We start from the raw sequence: 18792 nt of genomic DNA, 5'->3' as shown, positions 1-18792 counted from the left end.
TAGGGAGGGCAGATTAGGGGTTAATACTATTTATGATAGGGTTAGTGAGGCGGATTAGGGGTTAATAACTTTATAATAATAGCGGTGCGGTCCGGTCGGCAGATTAGGGGTTAATAAGTGTAGGCAGGTGGAGGCGACGTTGTGGGGGGCAGATTAGGGGTTAATAAATATAATATAGGGGTCGGCGGTGTTAGGGGCAGCAGATTAGGGGTACATAAGGATAATGTAAGTAGCGGCGGTTTACGGAGCGGCAGATTAGGGGTTAAAAATAAAATGCAGGTGTCAGCGATAGCGGGGGCGGTAGATTAGGGGTTAATAAGTGTAAGGTTAGGGGTGTTTAGACTCGGGGTACATGTTAGGGTGTTAGGTGCAGACTTAGGAGGTGTTTCCGCATAGCAAACAATGGGGCTGCGTTAAGAGCTGAACGCGGCTTTTTTGCAGGTGTTAGTTTTTTTTTCAGCTCAAACAGCCCCATTGTTTTCTATGGGGGAATCGTGCACGAGCACGTTTTTGAGGCTGGCCGCTTGCGTAAGCAACTCTGGTATCGAGAGTTGAAGCTGCGTTAAAAATGCTCTACGCTCCTTTTTTGGAGCCTAACGCAGCCTTTATGTGGACTCTCAATACCAGAGTTATTTCTTCTGTTATGTGTGATCAGTCCACGGGTCATCATTACTTCTGGGATATAACTCCTCCCCAACAGGAAATGCAAGAGGATTCACCCAGCAGAGCTGCATATAGCTCCTCCCCTCTACGTCACTCCCAGTCATTCTCTTGCACCCAACGACTAGATAGGATGTGTGAGAGGACTATGGTGATTATACTTAGTTTTTATAACTTCAATCAAAAGTTTGTTATTTTACAATAGCACCGGAGCGTGTTGTTGCCTCTCTGGCAGAGTTTGAAGAAGAATCTACCAGAGTTTTTACTATGATTTTAACCGGAGTAGTTAAGATCATATTGCTGTTTCTCGGCCATCTGAGGGAGGTAAAAGCTTCAGATCAGGGGACAGCGGGCAGATGAATCTGCATTGAGGTATGTAGCAGTTTTTATTTTCTGAATGGAATTGATGAGAAAATCCTGCCATACCGTTATAATGACATGTATGTATACTCTACACTTCAGTATTCTGGGGATGGTATTTCACCGGAATTACTCTGTTAAAAATACACTAAACCTTTTAATAGGTATTTATCATGTTAAACGTTTTTGCTGGAATGTAGAATCGTTTGCATTTTCTGAGGTACTGAGGAATAATTATTTGGGCATTATTTTTCCACTTGGCAGTTGCTTGTTTTAATTGTGACAGTTTTCGTTTCTCTCTCACTGCTGTGTGTGAGGGGGAGGGGCCGTTTTTGGCGCTCTTTGCTACGCATCAAAAATTTCCAGTCAGTTACTCTTGTATTTCCTGCATGATCCGGTTCATCTCTAACAGAACTCAGGGGTCTTCAAACTTCTTTGGAGGGAGGTAGATTCTCTCAGCAGAGCTGTGAGACTTATATATTGACTGTGATTAAAAACGTTGCTCTGTAATTTTTATTTCAAATTTAATTATTGTTACTTTACTAATGGGAACAAACCTTTGCTAAAAGTTGTGTTGTTTTTAAGGATTGATGCTATAACTGTTTTTCAGTTCATTATTTCAACTGTCATTTAATCGTTTAGTGCTTCTTTGAGGCACAGTACGTTTTTGTTAAATAAGATTGTAACCAAGTTGCAAGTTTATTGCTAGTGTGTTAAACATGTCTGACTCAGAGGAAGATACCTGTGTCATTTGTTCCAATGCCAAGGTGGAGCCCAATAGAAATTTATGTACTAACTGTATTGATGCTACTTTAAATAAAAGCCAATCTGTACAAATTGAGCAAATTTCACCAAACAGCGAGGGGAGAGTTATGCCGACTAACTCGCCTCACGTGTCAGTACCTGCATCTCCCGCCCGGGAGGTGCGTGATATTATGGCGCCTAGTACATCTGGGCGGCCATTACAGATAACATTACAAGATATGGCTACTGTTATGACTGAAGTTTTGGCTAAATTACCAGAACTAAAAGAGGCAAGCGTGATCACTCTGGGGTGAGAACAGAGTGCGCTGATAATACTAGGGCCATGTCTGATACTGCGTCACAGCTTGCAGAGCATGAGGACGGAGAGCTTCATTCTGTGGGTGACGGTTCTGATCCAAACAGATTGGATTCAGATATTTCAAATTTTAAATTTAAATTGGAAAACCTCCGTGTATTACTAGGGGAGGTTTTAGCGGCTCTTAATGATTGTAACACTGTTGCAATACCAGAGAAATTGTGTAGGTTGGATAAATACTTTGCGGTACCGGCGAGTACTGACGTTTTTCCTATACCTAAGAGACTAACTGAAATTGTTACTAAGGAGTGGGATAGACCCGGTGTGCCGTTCTCACCCCCTCCAATATTTAGAAAGATGTTTCCAATAGATGCCACCACACGGGACTTATGGCAAACGGTCCCTAAGGTGGAGGGAGCAGTTTCTACTTTAGCTAAGCGTACCACTATCCCGGTGGAGGATAGCTGTGCTTTTTCAGATCCAATGGATAAAAAATTAGAGGGTTACCTTAAGAAAATGTTTGTTCAACAAGGTTTTATATTGCAACCCCTTGCATGCATCGCGCCGATTACGGCTGCGGCAGCATTTTGGATTGAGTCTCTGGAAGAGAACCTTAGTTCAACTACGCTGGACGACATTACGGACAGGCTTAGAGTCCTTAAACTAGCTAATTCATTCATTTCGGAGGCCGTAGTACATTTAACCAAACTTACGGCTAAGAACTCAGGATTCGCCATTCAGGCACGTAGGGCGCTGTGGCTAAAATCCTGGTCAGCTGATGTAACTTCTAAGTCCAAATTACTTAATATACCTTTCAAGGGGCAAACTTTATTTGGGCCCGGTTTGAAAGAAATTATCGCTGACATTACAGGAGGTAAGGGCCACGCCCTGCCTCAAGACAAAGCCAAAGCTAAGGCTAGACAGTCTAATTTTCGTCCCTTTCGGAATTTCAAAGCAGGAGCAGCATCAACTTCCACTGCACCAAAACAGGAAGGAGCTGTTGCTCGTTACAGACAAGGCTGGAAACCTAACCAGTCCTGGAACAAGGGCAAGCAGGCCAGGAAACCTGCGGCTGCCCCAAAGACAGCATGAACCGAGGGCCCCCGATCCGGGACCGGATCTAGTGGGGGGCAGACTCTCTCTCTTCGCCCAGGCTTGGGCAAGAGATGTTCAGGATCCCTGGGCGCTAGAGATCATATCTCAGGGATACCTTCTAGACTTCAAATTCTCTCCCCCAAGAGGGAGATTTCATCTGTCAAGGTTGTCAACAAACCAGATAAAGATAGAAGCGTTTCTACGCTGTGTACAAGATCTGTTATTAATGGGAGTGATCCATCCGGTTCCGCGGTCGGAACAAGGACAAGGGTTTTACTCAAACCTGTTTGTGGTTCCCAAAAAAGAGGGAACTTTCAGGCCAATCTTGGATTTAAAGATCCTAAACAAATTCCTAAGAGTTCCATCGTTCAAAATGGAAACTATTCGGACAATCTTACCCATGATCCAAAAGGGTCAGTACATGACCACAGTGGATTTAAAGGATGCTTACCTTCACATACCGATTCACAAAGATCATTACCGGTATCTAAGGTTTGCCTTCTTAGACAGGCATTACCAGTTTGTAGCTCTTCCATTCGGATTGGCTACGGCTCCAAGAATCTTCACAAAGGTTCTGGGTGCCCTTCTGGCGGTACTAAGACCGCGAGGAATTTCGGTAGCTCCGTACCTAGACGACATTCTGATACAAGCTTCAAGCTTTCAAACTGCCAAGTCTCATACAGAGTTAGTTCTGGCATTTCTAAGGTCGCATGGATGGAAAGTGAACGAAAAGAAGAGTTCTCTTTTTCCTCTCACAAGAGTTCCATTCTTGGGGACTCTTATAGATTCTGTAGAAATGAAGATTTATCTGACAGAAGACAGATTAACAAAGCTTCTAAACGCATGCCGTGTCCTTCATTCCATTCAACTCCCGTCAGTAGCTCAATGCATGGAGGTGATCGGCTTAATGGTAGCAGCAATGGACATAGTTCCCTTTGCACGTCTACATCTCAGACCGCTGCAATTGTGCATGCTGAGTCAGTGGAATGGGGATTACTCAGACTTGTCCCCTACTCTGAATCTGGATCAAGAGACCAGAAACTCTCTTCTATGGTGGCTTTCTCGGCCACATCTGTCCAGGGGGATGCCATTCAGCAGGCCGGATTGGACAATTGTAACAACAGACGCCAGCCTACTAGGTTGGGGCGCTGTCTGGAATTCTCTGAAGGCTCAGGGACAATGGAATCAGGAGGAAAGTCTCCTGCCAATAAACATTCTGGAATTGAGAGCAGTTCTCCATGCCCTTCTGGCTTGGCCCCAGTTAGAAACTCGGGGGTTCATCAGGTTTCAGTCGGACAACATCACGACTGTAGCTTACATCAACCATCAAGGAGGGACAAGAAGCTCCCTAGCAATGATGGAAGTATCAAAGATAATTCGCTGGGCAGAGTCTCACTCTTGCCACCTGTCAGCAGTCCACATCCCGGGAGTGGAGAACTGGGAGGCGGATTTCTTGAGTCGCCAGACTTTTCATCCGGGGGAGTGGGAACTTCATCCGGAGGTCTTTGCCCAAATACTTCGACGTTGGGGCAAACCAGAGATAGATCTCATGGCGTCTCGCCAGAACGCCAAACTTCCTCACTACGGGTCCAGATCCAGGGATCCGGGAGCGGTTCTGATAGATGCTTTGACAGCACCTTGGAACTTCGGGATGGCTTATGTGTTTCCACCCTTCCCGCTGCTTCCTCGATTGATTGCCAAAATCAAACAGGAGAGAGCATCAGTGATTCTAATAGCGCCTGCATGGCCACGCAGGACTTGGTATGCAGATCTAGTGGACATGTCATCCTGTCCGCCTTGGTCTCTACCTCTAAGACAGGACCTTCTGATACAGGGTCCATTCAAACATCAAAATCTAACTTCTCTGAAGCTGACTGCTTGGAAATTGAACGCTTGATTTTATCAAAACGTGGTTTTTCTGAGTCGGTTATTGATACCCTGATACAGGCTAGGAAGCCTGTTACCAGAAGGATTTACCATAAGATATGGCGTAAATACCTATACTGGTGCGAATCCAAAGGTTACTCCTGGAGTAAGGTTAGGATTCCTAGGATATTGTCCTTTCTACAAGAAGGTTTAGAAAAGGGTTTATCGGCTAGCTCATTAAAGGGACAGATCTCAGCTCTGTCCATCTTGTTACACAGGCGTCTGTCAGAAAATCCAGACGTCCAGGCCTTTTGTCAGGCTTTAGCTAGGATCAAGCCTGTGTTTAAAGCTGTTGCTCCGCCATGGAGTTTAAATTTAGTTCTTAACGTTTTACAGGGTGTTCCGTTTGAACCCCTTCATTCCATTGATATAAAATTGTTATCTTGGAAAGTTCTGTTTTTAATGGCTATTTCCTCGGCTCGAAGAGTCTCTGAGTTATCAGCCTTACATTGTGATTCTCCTTATCTGATTTTTCACTCAGACAAGGTAGTTCTGCGTACTAAACCTGGGTTCTTACCTAAGGTAGTCACTAACAGGAATATCAATCAAGAGATTGTTGTTCCATCCTTGTGTCCAAATCCTTCTTCAAAGAAGGAACGTCTTCTACACAATCTGGATGTAGTTCGTGCCCTCAAGTTCTACTTGCAGGCAACTAAAGATTTTCGCCAAACTTCTTCCCTGTTTGTCGTTTATTCTGGACAGAGGAGAGGTCAAAAAGCTTCTGCTACCTCTCTCTCTTTTTGGCTTCGTAGCATAATACGTTTAGCCTATGAGACTGCTGGACAGCAGCCTCCTGAAAGAATTACAGCTCATTCCACTAGAGCTGTGGCTTCCACTTGGGCCTTTAAGAATGAGGCCTCTGTTGAACAGATTTGCAAGGCTGCAACTTGGTCTTCGCTTCATACTTTTTCCAAATTTTACAAATTTGACACTTTTGCTTCTTCGGAGGCTATTTTTGGGAGAAAGGTCCTTCAGGCAGTGGTTCCTTCTGTATAATGAGCCTGCCTATCCCTCCCGTCATCCGTGTACTTTTGCTTTGGTATTGGTATCCCAGAAGTAATGATGACCCGTGGACTGATCACACATAACAGAAGAAAACATAATTTATGCTTACCTGATAAATTCCTTTCTTCTGTTGTGTGATCAGTCCACGGCCCGCCCTGTTTTAAGGCAGGTAAATATCTTTTAAATTATACTCCAGTCACCACTTCACCCTTGGTTTCTCCTTTCTCGTTGATTCTTGGTCGAATGACTGGGAGTGACGTAGAGGGGAGGAGCTATATGCAGCTCTGCTGGGTGAATCCTCTTGCATTTCCTGTTGGGGAGGAGTTATATCCCAGAAGTAATGATGACCCGTGGACTGATCACACAACAGAAGAAAGGAATTTATCAGGTAAGCATAAATTATGTTTTTTATGGTGCGGCCAGAAAAAAGCCGGCGTTAGATTTTTGGGTCGTTACCGACAAAACTCCAGATCTAGCCGTAAGATAGCTATAATATAACTATTAGTTATATTGTAGCTAGCTTAGGTTTTATTTTACAGGTAAGTTTGTATTTAGTTTTAAAGGGACAGTCAAGTCCAAAAAAAACTTTCATGATTCAGATAGGGCATGTAATTTTAAACAACTTTCCAATTTACTTTTATCACTAATTTTGCTTTGTTCTCTTGGTATTCTTAGTTGAAAGCTAAACCTAGGCGGTTCATATGCTAATTTCTTAGACCATTAAGGCCACCTCTAATCTAAATGCATTTTGATAGTTTTTCACCACTAGAGGGCATTAGTTCACGCGTTTCATATAGATAACATTGAGCTCATGCACGTGAATTTACCATGGAGACAGCTCTGATTGGCTAAACTGCAAGTCTGTCAAAATAACTGAAATAAGGGGGCAGTCTACAGAGGCTTAGATACAAGGTAATTACAGATTTAAAACATGCATTATTATAACTGTGTTGGTTATGCAAAACCTGGGAATTGGTAATAAAGGGATTATCTATCTTTTTAAACAACAAAAATTCTGGTGTTGACTGTCCCTTTAAATAGGTATTATTTAGTTAATAATTGTAACTTTAATTTAGCTCTATTTTAATTATGTTAAAGTTAGGGGGTGTTAGGTTAGGGTTAGGTTTATGGGTTAATATAGTTTAATTTAGGTTGTTATGATGTGGGGGGGCTGGCAGTTTAGGGATTAATAGGTTTATTTAGTGGTAGTGATGTCGGAGGCCAGAGGTTTAGGGTTTAATAGCTTTATTTAGTTGCAGCGATGTCGGGGGGCGGCGGAATAGGGAATAATAGATTTATTATAGTGTGGGCAATGTTGGGGCGCAGGGGAATAGAGGTCAATAACTTTAGTATAGTGACGGCGATATCGGGAGCGGCAGATTAGGGGTTAATAGCTTTATTTAGGTGGCAGCGATATCGGGGGCGGCAGATTAGGGGTTAATAACATTATGTAGGTGCTGGCAATATCAGTGGGGGGTAGATTAGGGGTGTTTACACTCAGGGTTTATTATGTTAGGGTGTTAGGTTTAAATGTTAGTTTTTTTTCCCCATAGACATCAATGGGGCTGCGTTACGGAGCTTTTTTTTCCGCGATTGCAGGTGTTAGACTTTTTTCTAACCCGCTCTCACCATTGGTGTCTATGGGGAAAGCGTGCATGAGCACGTCAAAACGGCGCTTGAATTGTGTGCGGTATGGAGCTTAAAATCGCACGCACAAGCCGGCTGTTTCAAAACTTGTAATGGCTGCGCTATAGAGGGTTAAATAACGCAACTTTTAGCGCATAACTCGTAATCTAGGTGTATGTATTTTGTTTTAAATAGGTATTATTTAGTTAATAATTGTAACTTTAATTTAGCTCTATTTGAATTATGTTAAAGTTATGGGGTGTTAGGGTTAGGTTTAGGGTTAGGTTTAGGGGTTAATAGTTTAAATTAGGTTGTTGTGATGTGGGGAGTTGGCAGTTTAGGTGTTAATAGGTTTATTTAGTGGTAGTGATGTGGGAGGCCAGAGGTTTAGGGGTTAACTTTATTTAGTGGCGGCGATGTCAGGGAGCGGCGGAATAGGGGTTAATAGCTTTATTATAGTGTGGGCGATGTTGGGTGCGGGGGATTAGGGGTTAATAACTTTAGTATAGTGGCGACGATGTCAGGGAGCAATGGAATAGGGGTTAATAAATGTAATTAGTGGCGGCGATGTCAGGAGCGGCAGATTAGGGGTTAATAACTTTAAAATAGTGTTTGCGATGCGAGAGGGCCTCGGTTTAGGGGTTAATAGGTAGTTTATAGGTGTTTTGTTTACTTTGTAACACTTTAGTTATGAGTTTTATGTAACAGTTCTGTTGCATAAAACTCATAACTACTGCTCTCAGATGCGGTACGAAACTTGTCTTTATAGGGTGTAACGCAAGCTTTGTAGCCTCACGGCAAAACTCGTAATGGCAGCGCTATGGAAGTCCCATGAAAAGTGCAGGACTGACGTTGCGTTACAGGCTAAAAGGTTTGTGGTACAGCTATACCGGCAAGACTCGCAATGACTGCGTTGCTGTTTTAACGCTGAAATGGCCATTTTTTCAACGTTAAAACACAAACGCACAACTTGTAATCTACCTGTATGTGTATATATAATATATATATATATATATAGGTATAGATATATATTGTACTAAAATACCATCAGATATATATATATATATATATATATATATATATATATATATATATATATATATGAATAAATAGAACATATTCTGCAATGTGAAGAACATTTGAATGTGAAATATTAATATTTTCATGTTGGGTTAGTGCACTTGAGAATATGCGATCGGGTTTGCGCGTGAGTAGGGTGTTAGGTTTTCCCCCATTTTTTTTACTCCACTGACTTTTATGGGGTAATACATTAATGCAGTTGCAATATTCTTACTTTGGCTATAAGGTTGGCACAAGAGGTTGGTGCTATAAGGTTGTCACGAGAGGTTGGTGCTATAAGGTTGTCACAAGAGGTTGGTGCTATAAGGTTGGCACGAGAGGTTGGTGCTATAAGGTTGGCACGAGAGGTTGGTGCTATAAGGTTGGCACGAGAGGTTGGTGCTATAAGGTTGGCACGAGAGGTTGGTGCTATGAGTTTGGCACAAGAGGTGGGGTGCTATAAGGTTTGCACAAGAGATTGTTGCTATGAGATTGGCACAAGATAGATAGATGAACAGATAGACAGACTGCTTGTTTTTTTGACACTGCTCTGCTTTGTCACTGCTCCTATACAAATAACACAGACAATAAAGTTTCCCAGCAGCTTGAAACTGTTGCCCAATGCTATACGGTGACATCTTGTCCTCTGTATGTCACTTCCCACAAATAATGTTCTAGGTCAGACACCATAACAATCACAGTGACACAGGAACATGTTAAATGTGATGAAGCATCGCCATCTAGTGTCTGAGACACTAACTACACTTAAAAGCTGCATCCATATGGTTTTACAGTCTAATGAGTCATTTACAAGCATGTGTGTCCTACAGAAATAAGTATCACAGTTTATGGGAAACTGTGCAGATAAATCTCATTGCAGGATGTTTTAAAGGGTTGGGATAGACCATGTACTCCAAACAGCAGGAAAATATACTTTTCTCTAAGTGCCACCTGCTGACTAATATCATGTACTGCAGGTCAGTGTCTTGTTCTGGTAGAGACAATAGATTGTGACTGACAGCGCAGGTTATGATCAGGATGAGACATGGTGGGATATATTCACTAACATTCCTTCCTGCTGCAGTCTCTCCTGACATAAAAGCTCATAACCTCCCTTTGTTGTTTGATTCACACATCACTGTCAGTAACATTCTGTTCTCTGGCAATTCATTTTTATATCAAAGCTGAAAAGAAATACTTCAGATAATCTTATTGTCCTGTAAAAGGGAAGAAACAACAGATTCAGTAAACTCCTCAAGGAATTTCTTAAGAAAAATATAATTCGGGGTTTGGCAAATAGAAGAAGCAGACAAAAATTAGAAGACACTGATACTCAGCACAGTGATATTACCCCTTGTCAACCAGTAATAAAAAAGTGATATTACCCACTTGTCAGCCAGTAACACTGTGATATTACCCCCTTGTTAGCCAGTTACACAGTGATATTACCCTATTGTCAGCCAGTAACAGAAAGTAATATTACTTCCTTTTCAGCCAGTAGCAAAAAGTGATATTACACCATTGTCAGCCAGTAACAGAAAGTGATATTACCTCCTTGTCAGCCAGTTACACAATATTACCCCCTTGTCAACCAGTAACAAAAAGTTATATTACCCCCTTGTCTTTGTGACAGACCCCTCTGTCAACCTCCCTACGGATTATGGATTCAGGCATTATGTTAAGTCACCCTGTGCCCATTATAGGTACAGTGTGCAAATCCAACCGTACTGGAGGGGTTAACTTCAGTTTTGAGTAACTGTTAGTTTTGAGTAACTGTATTGTCTAAGACAGTTGTTGTTAACAGTTGTTCTTGTTGCACCAGTTTTGAGCTGTGGCTAGAAGCAAAATAAATAGCTGATTTAGACTTAAACTTGGACTGAATTATTTAGACAACATTTTTAAGATGAGGATGTCTCTGCCTAACTAAAAGATATTGCGGATCCTACTGCCTCTCCGCTACAATTGGTGGCAAGCGACGGGTTAGTCCTCATAGCCCAGAACTACACATCCGGACCTAATGGGAATACAGTATGAAAGGCTGAAAAGAGCCACCCTTAAAGACCTGCTAGAACAACTGTACAGTGAGTTGTTATACTGTTAAGTCTGGGAAAAGTAAAGTAGAAGGGAAAGTGTTGCTTCAAGGAATAATTGTGAGTTACTGCACACACAGCAATAATCAGACTGAACAGACAGACAGAGAACACAGTTTGCTTGTTACAGGACTTAAAAAAGCGACTTCTTGAAGAGGGAGATTATTACAATACTGACCGAGATGGACGGAGTACCAGGGCCCGAAGGAACCAATAAGCCCAGCATATCAGACAGAACTCCCGAAGAAGCAAGCTTTGGCCCGGGCGGTTAAAATAAGACTGGCACATTATGGCCCCAACCCGACTGCCGAAATTATCGACCGGGTCATAGCAGCTGTGGATGCCAACCTACTTCGCCAAAGCAGTGCTGCAGCAGCCCAAGTCACAGCAACGCCAGTGGAAAAGAGGTTCATTTTGCAGCTTTTAAAAACTTCATTGAAACAGGAGGAGAGATTGATGGGTACCTTGCGGATTTTGAGAGACAATGTGCACTACACAAGGTACCCGCAGAGGATTGGGTCACGATATTATCCTGAAAATTATCCGGCCGGGCCAGCAAGGCTTTTCGGGCCATTCCAGATGAGGAAGTCAGGGATTATAATGTTGTAAAAGAGGCTCTGCTCTCCAGGTATGCAATTACACCAGAGGCATACAGGAGACGGTTCAGAGACACTGTTAAACTAGCTGGAGATTCCTACGTCGAGTGGGCATATAAGGTGCACCGCACAGCAGCTCACTGGATAGCGGGGTGCCAAGCCGTATCTGGGGAAGAGGTGCTGCAGCTATTCCTGTTGGAACATTGCTTCGACAAGTTATCCGCAGGAGTTAGAGAGTGGGTTCGGGACCGTAAACCCTCCACCCTGCATGAAGCTGCTCGCCTGGCAGATGAGTATACGGATGCCTGCAAACTGAACACTGCTACCACTAAGATCCCTGCCAGAGTGGGGTACAGACCCACAGTCACCCCAGCAGCTACCATTTACCAACCCATGGCGCACCGCTCTACCACACCGCCTTCAGCCACGAACTATCCTCAGACAGCCTGGTTCAACTCACGGGATTACTCACAGCCTACTGCCCACTGCATAGAGGAGGAAGAATGGGGCATCCTACATGAAGCAGACCCTGTGCAAGCTGCCCACCGGGATAACCGGAAACAGCACGGCAACTGGTTAAAGTGAATGGGAAGGAGGTCAGTGGTCTACGGGATACTGGTGCTACCATGACCTTGCTCCAAAAGAACTTGGTGTCTGAGAACCAGCACACCGGAGACACTGTGGCTGTGAGGGTATCAGGGGGCGCTGTGTTCCGCCTACCTGTTGCCCGGGTACATTTGGATTGGGGAGTGGGCTCTAGACATGTGAATGTGGGGGTCATGAAGGACTTACCAGCTGATGTTCTCCTTGGAAATGACTTGGCCCCCCTTGTTTCTGCCTACACTCCCATGGGTCCCACCAATGTTAACCCTGTGACTACCCGTGCCCAGATCCGTGCCGCAGAGACTGACCCACCTGCTGCTGAGCCCCAGGACGCTGAGCTCAGTAATTCTCTGTCCACTATTGATACGTGGAAGTCCCGTTACAATGCGCTGATGAAGGAGAAGAGTCAAGTAGAGGATGAAATGGTCACGTTAAATAATCGCGTAACAATGCTAGTGGGAGAAAAGAGGTGCGCAGAGGAAAAAGCGTGTTTAGAACAGGAATCTCTGCTAGACAAGGTGCACCGACAGACCGCAGAGAACACCAGCTTCAGAGTGGAACATGAAACATTAAAGACAAACTTAGCGACACTGGAGGAGAAGCTGACGCTGGCTCATAGTGAGGTGCAGCAACTCAAGGGCACCCTACGTCAGTATGAAGGACTTGTGGATACCTATAAAGAGCAGGTACAAAAAACTTGTAAAGAAGCCGATGAGATTTGTCTCCAACTGGAAAGAAGCGTCTCTGAAAACAAAAACTTGAAGGAATGTTTAGCCCTGGTCTGGGCACTGAAGAAGTTGAACCCTTATTTATACGGACAGGAATTCTCTCTCATAACGGGAATGCAGATGGATTGTCCCGGCAAACTGACATTCCTACCACCTCCTAGTCCGGTCATCTCCAAGTTGACCAAAGGGTCAAGCCGGGTCTGCCGGAGTGTCCCACAAGGAGGGGGCCATGTGACAGACCTCTCTGTCAACCTCCCTATGGATTATGGATTCAGGCATTATGTTAAGTCACCCTGTGCCCATTATAGGTACAGGGTGCAAATCCAACAGCACTGGAGGGGTTAACTTCAGTTTTGATTAACTGTTAGTTTTGAGTGACTGTATTGTCTAAGACAGTTGTTGTTAGCAGTTGTTGTTGTTGCACCAGTTTTAAGCTGTGGCTAGAAGCAAAATAAATAGCTGATTTAGACTTAAACTTGGACTGAATTATTTAGACGACATTTTTAAGATGAGGATGTCTCTGCCTAACTAAAAGATATTGTGGATCCTACTGCCTCTCCGCTACAGTCAGCAAGTAACACAGTGATATTACCCCCTTGTCAGCCAGTTACACAGTGATATTACCCCATTGTCAGTCATTAACACAGTGATATTACCCCTTGTCAACCAGTAACACAGTGATGTTACCCCCTTGTCAGCCAGTTACACAGTGATATTACCCCTTATCAACCACTAACACAGTGATATTGCCCCCTTGTCAGCCAGTAACACAGTGATATTACCCCCTTGTCAGCCAGTAGCACTGTGATATTACCCCCTTGTCAGCCACTAACAAAAAGTGATATTACTTCCTTGTCAGCCAGTAACACTGTGATATTACCCCCCTTGTCAGCCAGTTACACAGTGATATTAGCCCCTTGTCAGCCAGTAACACTGTGATATTACTTCCTTGTCAGCCAGTAGCAAAAACGGATATTATTCCCTTGTCAGCCACTGTGATATTACTCCTTTGTCAACAAGTAACACAGTGATATTACCCCCTTATCAGCCAGTAACTCTGTGATATTACCCCCTTGTCAGCCAGTAACACAGTAATATTACCCCCTTGTCAGCCAGTAACACTGTGATATTACCCCTTTGTCAGCCAGTAACACAGTAATATTACCCCCTTGTCAGCCAGTAACACTGTGATATTACCCCCTTGTGAGAAAGTAACACTGTGATATTACCCCCTTGTCAGCCAGTAACACAGTAATATTACCCCCTTGTCAGCCAGTAACACTGTGATATTACCCCCTTGTCAGCCAGTAACACAGTAATATTACCCCCTTGTCAGCCAGTAACACTGTGATAGTACCCCCTTGTCAGCCAGTAACACTGTGATATTACCCTCTTGTCAGCCATATAACACAATAATATTACCCCCTTGTCAGCCAGTAACACAGTAATATTACCCCCTTGTCAGCCAAGACTTGAGTGTCCTTTTGTGGCTGAAGACAGGAATGCCCAATTGAGGCTGAAACAGGAATGTCCACTTTAGGCTGAAGGCTGAAACAGAATACAGAAGCTGGGTAGACACCCTCTGCAGAGTTTGTGTACAATAGCTGGATACTGGTATGTGGCTGTATCTCTGCAAATCTTTAGCGCAGTAGCCGGAGACTGCCACTTGGCAGATACCCTCTGCAGAGCTTGGGCAAAGGAACTGGATACAGGAACGTGACAGATGCCCCCTGCAGAGCTTGGATGCAGTAGCTGGAGACTGGCACTTGGCAGGCGCCCTCAGCAGTGCAAAGTACTGAAACAGGATACCAGTGCTTGGCAGGCGCCCTCTGCAGGACTTGGGTACATGAGCAGGATACCAGAGAAGGCAGGATGGTGACATTGGATAACAGGTAGCAGTGACAAGCTGGTGATGAGAGAATAGCCCAGAGACAAGCCGAGAGTACCTGAGAGCAGCCTGATAAGTCACCAAATATAGGGAGAATCCTTTAGAGTATTCAGGGGACAAGGCCAAGTTTGGTATACCAGAATAGCAATCAAATTTTTCATCAAACAAAAGGGAAATCCAAGAGAGTAGTCAGGAGGCAAGTCAAATTCAGGAACCAGAGGAAAAACAAACAAACAGGAACTCAGGCAAGTTCAGAGGCACTATCAGACTGGTAGAACCACAATGTCAGGGCAGGCAGTTGTCTGTGAGGCTGCCTTTTACAGCAGTGCTGACGAGGTAACTGTCGAGGATACTGCTACCTATATAACCAAGCACACTACTGGCCTTATTTGCTGCAGTACTTACTATTCCTGCTGCAGATACTGCTACCTATACAACCAAGCATTCTACTGGCCTTACTCTCTGCAATACTTACTATTCCTACTGCAGATACTGCTACCCATATAACCAAGCACACAACCGGCCTTACTTGCTGCAGTACTTGCTATTCCTGCTGCAGATACTGCTACTTATACAACCAAGCACTCTACTGGCCTTATTCACTGCAATACTTACTATTCCTGCTGCAGATACCTCTACCTATACAACCAGATACTTTACTAGCCTTACTTACTGAAATACTTACTATTCCTGCTGCAGATACTTCTACCTATACAACCAAACACTCTACTGGCCTTACTTGCTGCAGTACTTACTATTCCTGCTGCAGATACTGCTAGCTATACAACCGAAAAGTCTACTGGTCTTACTCACTGCAATACTTACTGTTCCTTCTACAGATACTGCTACCTATACAACCAAGCACTCTACTGGCCTGACTCACGGCAATACTTACTATTCCTGCTGTAGATATCGATACCTATAAAACCAAGCACTCTTCTGGCCTTACTCGCTGCAATACTTATTATTCCTGCTGCAGATACAGCTACCTATACAACCAAGCACTCTTCTGGCCTTGCTCTCTGCAATACTTCCTACTCCTGCTGCAGATACTGCTACCTATACAACCAAGCACACTACTGGCCTTACTCACTGCAGTACTTACTATTCCTGCTGCAGATACCTCTACCTATACAACCAAGCACTCTACTGGCCTTACTCACTGCAGTACTTACTATTCCTGCTGCAGATACCGCTACCTATACAACCAAGCCATCTACTGGTCTTACTCACTGCAATACTTATACCCACTGCAGATACCGCTACCTATACAACCAAGCACTTAACTGGCCTTACTCACTGCAATACTTATTATACCCGCTGCAGATACTGCTTCCTATACAACCAAGCACTCTACTGGCCTTACTCACTTCAATACTTACTATTCCTTCTGCAGATACCGCTGCCTATACAACTAAGCACTATACTGGCCTTACTTACTGCAATACTTACTATACCCGCTGCAGATACCACTACCTATACAACCAAGCATTCTACTGGCCTTACTCTCTGCAATACTTACTATTCCTGATGCAGATACCGCTACCTATACAAACAATCATTCTACTGGCCTTACTCACCAGAGTAATTACTATTCCTGCTGCAGATAACACTACCTATACAACCATGTACTCTACTGGCCTTACTCACTGCAATACTTACTATTCCTGCTGCAGATACCACTACCTATACAACCAAGCATTCTACTGGCCTTACTCTCTGCAATACTTACTATTCCTGATGCAGATACCGCTACCTATACAAACAATCATTCTACTGGCCTTACTCACCAGAGTAATTACTATTCCTGCTGCAGATAACACTACCTATACAACCATGTACTCTACTGGCCTTACTTACTGCAATACTTACTATTCCTGCTGAAGATACTGCTACCTATACAACCAATCACTCTACTTGGCTTACTCACTGCAATACTTACTATTCCTGGTGCAGATACTTCTTCCTATACAACCAAACACTCTACTGGCCTTACTTGCTGCATTACTTACTAATCCTGCTGCAGATACTGCTACCTATACAACTGAAAATTCTCTTGGTCTTACTCACTGCAATACTTACTGTTCCTTCTGCAGATACCGCTACCTATACAACCAAGCACTCTTCTGGCCTTACTCGCTGCAATACTTACTATTCCTGCTGCAGATACCGCTACTTATACAACCAAGCACTCTTCTGGCCTTACTCACTGCATTACTTACTATTCCTGCTGCAGATACCGCTACCTATACAACCAAGCACTCTACTGGCCTTACTCACTGCAGTACTTACTATTCTATATGCAGATATTGCTACCTATACAACCAGGCACTCTTCTGGCCTTATTAGCTGCAATACTTACTATTCCTGCTGCAGATACCGCTACCTATACAACCAAGCACTCTACTTGCCTTACTCTCTGCAATACTTCCTATTCCTGCTGCAGATACCGCTACCTATGCAACCTTATTTACTGCAATACTACATTGTTAACCAAATTCAAATCATCTGAAATAATTGTTCCCAAGTCCTGTTCCTTTTTTGTGACAGTCATTACAGTGTGATTGCGTCTTTTATTTTCCTAGATGCATAATTTTGCACTTTGTGATGTTAAACTTTAGATTCCAGTCATTTGTCTAATTGACCAATTTTTTAATATCACTTTTCATTTGGTCCACCCCTGGAATATCAACACTGTTACAAGTTTTTGTATCATCAGCAAACAAACGTACTCTCCCCTGTAGCTCTTTGTTAATATCACCAAAACGGGACCAATAACTGATGCCTGAAGAACACCATAGTAACTTCCCCGTCTGCTGAATACCCACTTCTCAATTATTGAGTCTAGACCGAGGAGATACAGTTTAGGAATTATTTTGTTGTGAACTTGTGTGGGACGGTGTCAAATGCTTTGCTGAAATCTATATATTCTACATCTTTTGTTCCACCCTGGTCTAATACTTTAGTTATATATATACGTCTATATACACTATTATCCCCTAAACCACCACACCAAACATAGCAAAGTACCCCACTACACTATTATCCCCTAAACCGCCGCACCCTCACTTCGCAAAGTACCCGCTACACTATTAATCCCTAAAACGCCACACCTCCCATATTGCAAAGTACCTGCTACATTATTAACCCCTAAACCGCGACACCCCCACATTGCAAAGTACCCCTCTACACTATTATCCCCTATACCGCCACATCCCACATTGCAAAGTACCCCGCTACACAATTAACCCATAAATCGCCACACCCCACACTGCAAAGTACTTGCTATACTATTAACCCCTAAACTGCCACAACCCCATATTGCAAAGTACCCACTACACTATTAACCCCTAAACCCAGACACCCCCACATCACATAGTACCTGCTACACTATTATCCCCCAAACCCACATCACAAAGTACCTGCTACACTATTATCCCCCAAACCGCCGCACCCCCACATCGCAAAGTACCGGTTTACACTATTAAAGGGACAGTCTAGTCCAAAATAAACATTCATGAATCATATAGGGCATGTAATTTTAAACAATTTTCCAATTTACTTTTATCATCAATTTTGCTTTGTTCTCTTGGTATTCTTAGTTGACAGCTTAACCTAGGAGGTTCATATGCTAATTTCTTAGACCTTGAAGGCCACCTCTTTTCAGAATGCATTTTAACAGTTTTTCACCACTAGAGGGTGTTAATTCATGTGTTTCATATAGATAACACTGTGCTCATGCACGTGAAGTTATCTGGGAGCCAGCACTCATTGGCTAAACTGCAAGTCTGTCAAAAGAACTAAAATAAAGGGGCAGTTTGCAGAGGCTTAGATACAAGATAATCACAGAGATAAAAAGTATATTAATATAACTGTTTTGGTTATGCAAAACTGGGGAATGGGTAATAAAGGCATTATCTATCTTTTAAAACAATAAAAATTCTGGTGTAGACTGTCCCTTTAACTCCTAAACTGCGACACTCCCACATCGCAAAGTACCTGCTACACTATTAACCCCTAGAACAGGAATCTGTGAAAAGGATCACTAAGAGAGAGGGCGACTCCTATTGCAACACTGCGAAGATAATAATTAAAC

This window comes from Bombina bombina, chromosome 10, assembly GCF_027579735.1.
Source record: "Bombina bombina isolate aBomBom1 chromosome 10, aBomBom1.pri, whole genome shotgun sequence".
In the NCBI taxonomy this organism is placed as follows: domain Eukaryota; kingdom Metazoa; phylum Chordata; class Amphibia; order Anura; family Bombinatoridae; genus Bombina; species Bombina bombina.
The sequence above is the reverse complement of the archived record's forward strand: the minus strand, read 5'-3'. Positions refer to the sequence as shown.